The following is a 9,936-nucleotide window of genomic DNA, read 5'->3' on the forward strand; positions in this document are numbered from 1 at the left end:
GAGCTCAACTCAGGAAGAGCAAACAATCACAAGTCATGAGCTAATAAGATCTATTACACAGAAACCCATACTACCCGACATGAACTAAAGACCCTACAATGCACATCCTTTTCATCTTTTCGTCCTTTTCATCAGTGAGTAGCCCCAACAAGGCTTCTACCCCATATTCTTGTGGATTGGCCACATCTCCTATGGATACCTAGCGTGGACTACTACCCCACATACTTTCCTTAGACTCTCTATATGATCCCTTATTCGTACTTATTCTTACATCTTTCACTTATCATTCACAACACGTCTCAACACCTTATCATCATATTCTTGACCACCCTAACATGCCTACGTTCTTATCACTTCAACACGTACTATCGTCTAGACAAGATCAATCACATATCACATCACACATACACACAATATCTAGAACTGATTAACAAAGGACTAAGTCCCATTGGTTACTCAACATGAGGCAAGTTCACAGCCAAGTCCTCACCTTAGCTTTTTGCAGAAGTAGATCTGGATCTAGGTTTGGGGAACAGTCACTTCTCGAGATCTGATTTGAGAATCGGATTCACACAAGAGAGAGATGGGTTTAGAATCTGTCATTTTCCAATGACTTAGAGCTAGAGATCTTAGTTTTACCTTTAGGGTTCAGATCTCAGTTGCTTGCACGAAACTGAATCAAGGAGGCGGCGGCTAGGAGCTCGGTTGCGGCGGCTAGGGCTTCGCGGGCGGCTGGCGGCTGGCTTCGCCGGAGATGGAGCGGCGGCGGCTTGAGGCGGAGGCGGCGGCGGGGTTCTGCTCAGGCAGGGCTTCGCTTGCTGTCTCTCTTGTGGCTGAACCCTAGGGAAACTTCTCCTTTTATAAGCAATGGGAGGGGTTATGTCTAGGGTTTCTTCTCCTTGGGCCTCCTGCACTTGAGTTTCTTTTTGGGCCGGGCCCGGGATGTTACAAGTATGCTGCAGGATCTATATGCTTTTGCTAAATTGTTTAACATGATAATTGGTAGAACAGTATGAATATGATATTTAAAATTATTATAAAAATTTGTATATAATATATAATATATTTATTTTTAATGAATATATTTCTAATATATATATAAATATATTAACATATAAAATTAAAAGATATAATTAATATGTTTTATTTTATAATTTAAAAATTATGTTTATATCAAAAAATATTATTTAAAATAAATTTTATAATTAAAATATATATTTTTAAAAATAATATTTCACATTTAAAATAAATTTAATTAGATAAATTTAATTATATTTTAAATGTGAAATACTATTTTAAAATAAAAATATTTTTATTGTAAATTAGTTTTAGAAATCAAAATTTTATTTTCTGGATATAAAAATAATTTTATGATATTATTAAATAAAATAAAAGTAATTTATAGAAATAATTTTGTAATTTATAATTTATAATTATAAAAATAATTTATAAAAATAATTTACATTTATAATTTATAAAAATAATTTTATGATATTATAAAATAAAATAAATAAATTATATATTTTCTTTTATTTTATAAATTATAGATGCAAATGCTCTTCTAAAATCTTCTCTAAATGTTTTTCTAACAATTGTTGATTGTATAATGTAGAGCATAATGCAAATGCTAATACTCTACCAATCAAGGCCTAAGTCGAGGAGAAAAAAAAATTAACGAAGAAAATTGATGGAGAGATTTTACCAAAAAAATTGATGGAGAGAAGTAAAGGAAATGAAAAAGATAAAGATAAACAATGAAAATGAATTGCTATAAAGATTTCTCAGTAGTTTTTAATAACTGAATAATGGTAAAGTTAATAAAAATGATAAAGTTAAAATACAAATTGAAATAATAACCGGTTTCGATGAAATTGCGTCTATTCTTACGACGTTTTACCGAGAAAGCAATGCCATTGTCGTTTCCGAGAAAATTCCAAGGTACGTTTCGATAAACTTCCGATGAAATTTTTATATCAGAACTTAATGATTAGTTTCCAACAAATTATGTACGCTCTCGGTAAATTATCAGAAATTCATCGCAAACTTTCCAATAACAAAGATTCTCGGAAACTTTTGTCGGAGGGTAGATACTTTTCTTGTAGTGGAAGGACTCACATTTCTCTCCCTCTTCTTGAATGAGTATATGACAACCCGCCCAGTGGGAACTACCTGTCCCGTGGGCCCTAGGTTCACAGCCCTGCAGGACACCGACCCCAACCCCTCCATTATGAGTTCTGTCTGACTCCATAATTAGGTTGTTGGTGCGATTGACGTTCCTCGAATCCAAGACCTCACCCTTTAACAACAGTCTTACAGGACGAGTTGTCACCAATTGAACGGGATGTCACAGATTACTCCCTTTATTTATTTATTTATTTTATTTGATTCACGGGTTTGATTTGCTGCACAAGGCTTGGAACGCACAACAAGCTTGTGCCGGACCATCTTGGTGGTAGATAACAGGCTTGCCGCCTGAGCCACTTATCACCATGGACACACTAGAGGACAAAACGTCAGACGTGGAATATTACCCGCAGAACATCACGAGTCCTTCAGCAGTGGCCAGCAGATCTCAAGGAAGCGCCATCAAAACATCCATAGCTCACGGTGAACCCGTTCATATAAGTCTGGACTGGTGGGAGGCTCTTCCACACCCGAACTACCGAGTAGCCTACAAGCTAAGGACCAAGAGCAATGATGAGTGCGGATCCAAATATGATGCACAGATCCAGTTTCTCAAGAGGTTCAAAGGAGCTGCTCAGATTCTCGAAAAAGAGGCTACACTCGCTTCACTCCCCACTACATCACCTGGTATTGTCCTGAAGCGTTTCTAGCAAGCAGACAATGCAAATCGCAATGCATCAACTGAGGAAGGTACTATGCTCCTGACTCTGAGCAAGATTTCTCCAGAGGATACAATGGGAAAGACGTGGTCGTCCAGAGTTTACAAAAACAAAAATATATTTTATATTGTTTGAAAACTATAACTTTTACAAGTAAAATAATAACAAAAATATATATAATCACAATGAATTTGAATTAATATTTTTATTTGATTTTAACACACACAAAAATAAATATATAAAAAAATAAGGGATTTTTATCTTATTTTCTAGAGAGAAATATATACTATGAACAATTTTAAAATCACATTAAAATGAATCTATAACTTTATTCGATTTTAATCACACAGAAATAACTAGTGAAAAATAAATTCTTACCAAATTTATCAATATGCATTGCAGACTTCTCGAGACGAAGTATTAATGAAGTCTTCTAATGAAATATGAAATCCTACATATTGTCTTCAAATATGAAAAACATGAATATCCAAAAACATTTAAAATTTCTTAAACATAGAAAAACTCAAAAATATAACTTTTAAGCCTAAATAATAAAAGAACACACATTTGGTTGATCTATATTTTTATTCAAAAAACAAAAACACAAAATACATATCTAATAGTTATAGGTATACTTTTAGGAGAATAAGATGAAAACCATAAAATGAAAAACCTTTCAAAAATAAGATAGAATGATGAGAAGTACATGAGCTAAAGAGATGAGAAATTGATATTAAATTTGGTGTCTTCAAATTCAAAGCGATTAGAAAGAAGTTAAAGAATTTTAGACTGAGAAACATCACAATTTTGTTGCATCCATCTGAGAGGGAAAAAAATTTAACTATGTTAAAAAATTGTCTAAAAAACTGCTAGTGCATTATAGTTTATGAGACTTCCGAAGAAGTATCATAACTTAAATTTACCTTACGTTCTAGAAAACTTCTAAAAACGTTTGTTTGTGCATAACTTCTTGGCATGCTTCTTAAATAGTTTTCTATCCATAAATCCTAAAATCAAATAGTTTAACTGGATAGTAATGAAAACTTTATTAAACATAAAATCAACTTATAAATATTAAATATATACAAAACTAAACACTTAAGTCAAATCTTAATTTCAAAATAAAAAATTAGGATTCTAAAATCTAACCCTAAAATACTAACACTACTTGAACATATGTTATCAATCTCTAAACAATGAACAATCATGACTTACAATCTATGTAGAAACAATTCAATTTTATTAAATGTAAATTTACGTGATTTAAAATTATTGATATTTACATAATTTCAATTTGTTTCCTATCGAAATATTTTTCAAAATTTATAAATTAATTATTAAATTAAATATATGAGTAGACTTCTCGAGAAGTCTTCCCAGGAATATAACCATAAAAGTGTACCGTTTTTAGTCATAAGGGGATAAATCTGATTTTACTACACTTTTATGTTAATTTTGCATCTGATTAAATTTGGAGTATAAAATTGTATTTAAATTTACGTTTTGAGTCTTTTTGGCAAATTGCCTATTATGATTTGCGTTTTTTTTTAAATATGGTCTAAGGAGTGGTGTGGTTGGAAACACCTTAACATATTGGTTAAGGTTTGAAGGATGAAAACTTTCGGGGGTTTTAGAGTATTGTAATCATATTTAGTAAAGTTAGATGTCCCCTAGACATTATTTACCAAGTGATTTGTACATGTGTTATTATCAATACAATCACTCTAACATGTATAGAAACAGACACAGATGATAATAGACTGCCTTCTGACTTAACAACTATATTTGCATTAATTCAAATTCAAAATGGTTCCCACTTGTCTAGAAGTTTCCCCAACATCATTTTTGACTTTTGACGTCCACCAAAACGCGTCCACCAAAACGCATCCACCTGCATGCATCTACTTCCTGTAATCTCTCCTTCTCTTCAACTCTTCTTATCTTAGATTCTTCATCTCAATAAGTGGATCGTAATATGTTTGTATGAAAGACACATGCTTAGTGCATGTTTCGAACAAGAACAAAGAATACCAACACCAATTTCATTATAAAAAACCATGTAAAGAAATGCAAAAAACCAATATATAAGATCCAATACGGACCCGGGTTCGATTCCCGCTGGCCACCAGGGAATTCACATGCGGACTTGCTCTGGCGCCCGAGACCGAAGACCATTTGTCTGGGTGTTGAACCCGCTAAGGACTCGGTCTCTAGTCTGGACCACCACGGTGGGGCCAGGACACTCGGTTATCAAAAAAAAAAAATATAAGATCCAACATCAGTAAATAATAATAACACATAAGTAATAGCTCAAATAAAAATCATATCACATCATGCTTAATCCAACCTCATCGTTTGTTGTCAACGGATATGCTAATGAATAAGTCTTTCGTTACTAATTGATGAATCAATTTAACGGCATTGTAACATATATGTTCCTCCAAACTAGAAACTTCTTTGATTGCTTCCCATAGATTATTTTTATTTTGCTCTACTTTTTTTTGTTCGGCCTCTTGTTTTTGTCTTATTTCTCTTCCTTCTATCAAATTGAAGAGTTTGTGACCGATTGTTGTCAAAGCATTAATCTCGTTAGCTTCTTCTACACCTTCTTTTTTAGTGAACAAATCATCAACTTTGTTAAGAGGACTAGTATTTAGTCTTTTTCATAAAGGAAGTTTTTCCTAAGTATCATAAAGCAAAGAAGTTCAGCCGCATTTAGATATTTTGTTTTCAAGATCTTCATTCTGTTTGAGTAATATTGAAAAGTTTTTTTGCATCCATGAAATCGATTGAGGGTAGACAGAATTCGTTTCTCCACCGTAAATTTGCTGAATGTGCCATTACTGTCACGCAAACCCAAAGCAACAACATCTAAAAGTAGATTTATCAAACTTTTATTTTCTTCAGGACTCCACTGAATATATGAACCTTTTTCCTCGTTCTTGTGATTGGTCATGTATTATGCAAGTCTCCCATTGATGCTTTTGGTTTTAAGGTTTTATGTTTTTGTATAAACTTAATTTTTGTGTGTAATGAAGATTATATAGAAGTCATGACATACATATTCTAGAAAAAAAAACTAAAAAAGGAAAATCAGTAAATGAAAATTACAGAAAATGGAAGGTCAGAAAATATTGCTTTTTGAAAAGAAACACATGTATAGAAACGACATTCCAACTGAAAAATGGAAGTTGGTGTGAATAAAATATTGCAAGTAGGGATGATAAAACGGGTTTGTCCAGCCGTTTATGTCCAGACCCGTTTCGTCCAAGCCCGTTTACTATATGTCCAACAAAGACCCATTTATGTAGAACCAGTTTAAAGCCCGTTTGTTAAAGCCTGTTCATTTTATGCCCATTTAAAATCCGATAAAGGCCCGTTTAACTTTAAAAAAATGTAACTCACACTATGAATGATAAAGCAACCTGTGTAAATGAAACTGCATCCAGTACACGTTCTCATGAATTTACACAACTAGAATACTAGAAAGACAATAATCAAAGTGGTTTTGGAAAGGGAGCTCCCACTTCCAACAAAAACTTTGGTTGTTTCGACTAGAATAGAAAATCCACAAAACATAACTAAAATGTAGTCTTATACTATGCCTTCATCTATCTTGCACAAGGTCTTGAAAGAACCTGTCTATAATCAAAACATAACAAATTGTTACATATTTTCATCAAACACATTATAAAATGATCTAAGACATAATCAATACACCTTGTACCATTGTTCCATCAAACATAAAAATACATGAGTCACTAGAACTATATGTAGATGGAGAACTGTCCCATAAGAAGAAACTATTAAACTGGAAAGTATGAGCATGATCATGCGAACAAGTTTGGAAGAAAAAGAAAAGCATCAAACAATTACAAGGATCGAATCTTGTAAGATCACATGAACTAGAAAGGAGCAGAGATAAAAAAAAGTCTCCTAAGCTATATAATATAAGCTATTGATTAAACAAGAGAAAGGCGAGAAAAAAACAAAACACATCTTAGGCTCGTACAAGCATCCTAAACACATCTTCTACCAAACAAAACTTCACAATTATATAAGTTCCAAATACAAAAGTCGAATAATTTTTCATCTTACACAACCCATCCTCTGTTTCTATCATTCACAAAGGAACCGAACAGGACCAACGGTTCCAAACTCGAGACCAAACGAGAACGCAGACACTAGTGTTGAATCGGAGACCCTAAATCTGTACCCATGATGAATCCTATAACCTAAACGAAGATCAAGAGAGAAAGGTGCGATTTTTATAGCTTTAAAGCTTGGATCGAAACGTTGGATCAAGAGAGAAAGTTAAACGGGCCAACGGGCCAACGGGCTGTCCGTGTATTTTTGTTTAAACCCGTTTACTAAATGGACATAAACGGACAAACCCGACTAAACCCATTTAACTTTATTACACAAACGGGCAACAGGTAATAATATTGCACGAGGCCGTTAAGAGCATGGTTAACGGGGATTCTTAGGGTGAGATTATTAGCGGAATATAATGAACTGTTTCTTAACTTTTAATTAAAAAATCTAAGAACCGATTCTTAAATATCTTATTTAAGAGCTGTTTCTTAGTTTTTTTAGTTAAAAGTAAAGATACAGTTTCTTATATTCCGCTAAGAACTCCACTTTAAGAACCTCTCATTAATCATGCTCTTATAAAAAACCCTAATTAACATCCCTAATTGCATGCATGATGTAAGTGCTTATAGTTTATTTGGGAAATTTATTTTGTACGTGAGATATTGTCATTTTATTGGAGAAAACTTATAAGACAAATCCATTCAAATAACAAGGTATAACTCAATATTTTCTTTTTTGTATTTTACTCTTTAAAACATTTCTAAATCTATTCAAATCAAATGTTTGAGCAAATATTTGCTATTGAATAACACCTAATTTTGAAATCTATTTTAAAATCATAGAACCAATAACAATGAATTTGAATATAGATTTTAATATCATAGAACCTATAACACTTGATTTTGGTTAAAATTTTCAAATCCATTAAAATGTACAAACCAATAACAGCTCCTAAGAAAAAAAAATGATAACATGCCTTTGTAAAAATGTGACATGACACTAACTAATTGTGACATGTACAGTTTTCCTTATATTTATATATAATTTTGGTAAGTTTTTTTACTATGGTAATAAATATTAACTTTTATATCATCATTAATGATAATTTTCTATATAAATATTTATTTTTGGCAACACTATTAAAATATATTAAAACTAATAGCCCATATATCACTCTTAAATTAATATATATATATATATATATATATATATATATATATATTACATTAATAAAAAACTAAATGGTAAATATAGTTACGAAAATATTTTACTACACAAACTTATATATAATATTTTGTATAAACATACATTTTACCAAAATTAATTGTAAATGTGCATCAACAAATACAAAACTAAAGAAACACTAATCAAAACTCCGCAATTAAACGTGTTTGGAAGATAGTAGTACTAGGATGGTGTCCTCTCGGGAAGTCATCGTGTTGCACCCCTTTGTATTTGATGATAAAAAAAGCAACACTAATCAAAAAAATTTTGATTGGTCAATGATTAAAATTTTATTTAAATTTTTAGGTTGATTAGGTTAATTAATAAATTGATTTTTCTTAATTAAACATATTTTAACTAAAACAAACAAAAATCTAAAATTTATTAAAATATATTTAATCCCCTAGACATTATTTACCAAGTAATTTGTACATGTGTCATCATTACATTCACTCTGAAAAAATGATGACTTTGCTTTGGAAAAATGTGAATTTTCTTTATAAGTTCTATATAATTTGGTAAGTTTTTTTTAGTATGGTAATAACTATTAACTTTTATATCATCATTAATGCTAATTTTATATATAAGTATTTATTTTTGGAAAAACTATTAAAATATATTAAAACTAATAACTCATATCTAATAAATATATAAGTTTAATAAAAAAAACTAAATGGTAAACATAGTTATGCATATAATTGTTTACACTAACTTATATATCATATTTTGTATAAACATACATTTTTCCAAAATTAATTGTAAATGTGCATCCACAAATACAAAACTAAAGCAACACTAATCAAATATTTTTTTGATTGGTAACTGATTAATTTTATTTAAATTTATAGGTTCAATAGGTTAATTAATAAATTGATTTTTTTAGTTTAACATATTTTATTTAAAACAAACAAAAATCTAAAATTTATTAGAATATATTTAAATATATATATATATATATGTATATATATATATATATATTAAAAACTAAATGGTGAAATATATATTTAAAATAAATAATAATTAAATGCAATATAATATAACTAAAAAAATTATTTTTATAAAATATAATTTTAACTTTATTAAAATATAAATAAAATCAAACTGAAGTAGTTACACCAAATCAAAATAAATAAGACTACAAAATACGTTTATGATTTTTTTCAAACCATTGAAGTTAAAATATATGAATAATTATGTCTAAATATAAATTAAATTTTCTTCTAAAATAAAAGAATATTACATAGAAAATTATTGTTTCTGCGCCATGCGCAGAAAAAGTTCTAGTTATATGATGATAAAAGGAGTTGTGTTGATAATGGATGTGTCAATAATCTCTAGGTAGCCAGGGTGATTATGTTTTGAAGTTCTATTTTAATTGAGGACAACGAATACGTTGGAGTCTATATGAATTAAGGTTGGTAAAAAAAATCTTACAATACTAAAAGGGAAATATGAAGCCCTCTCAGCCTATCCACCTCAGCAAATTAAATCAACCAATTAGAAGACTCCAATATGCCACGTCTCTCATTCCAACCATAGATCGTTCAACGACGCCTCTTGCACTCCCATCGGAAAATTCATTTCTCTGCAATTTGCTGCTAAGGTGTATTAATGTCGACTCCCACTTTTCATTTAATTATGTTTTTACTCCTCTATTCACGAGAGATCGTTCCAATGCCCTTTGTTTCTCCTCCGATATAAACTCATTCGAGTCTGTACATCTTTCCAGTTTCTACCACTAGACAATACTTGCCTCCAGTTCTCCATCGTTACA

At 30.7% G+C, this 9,936-nt stretch overlaps 1 long non-coding RNA gene across 1 annotated transcript; it reads right to left on the minus strand.

Annotated features, from left to right (window-relative positions):
- Positions 1 to 6,273: 6,273 nt before the first annotated feature.
- LOC106293828 lies at positions 6,274 to 7,102 on the minus strand. Its single transcript, XR_001260653.1, has 2 exons — positions 6,942 to 7,102; positions 6,274 to 6,485 (listed from the first exon to the last, which is right to left on the minus strand). It is a non-coding gene; the product is annotated as an uncharacterized LOC106293828 (long non-coding RNA).
- Positions 7,103 to 9,936: the final 2,834 nt, after the last annotated feature.

This window comes from Brassica oleracea, chromosome C5 (assembly GCF_000695525.1).
Source record: "Brassica oleracea var. oleracea cultivar TO1000 chromosome C5, BOL, whole genome shotgun sequence".
In the NCBI taxonomy this organism is placed as follows: domain Eukaryota; kingdom Viridiplantae; phylum Streptophyta; class Magnoliopsida; order Brassicales; family Brassicaceae; genus Brassica; species Brassica oleracea.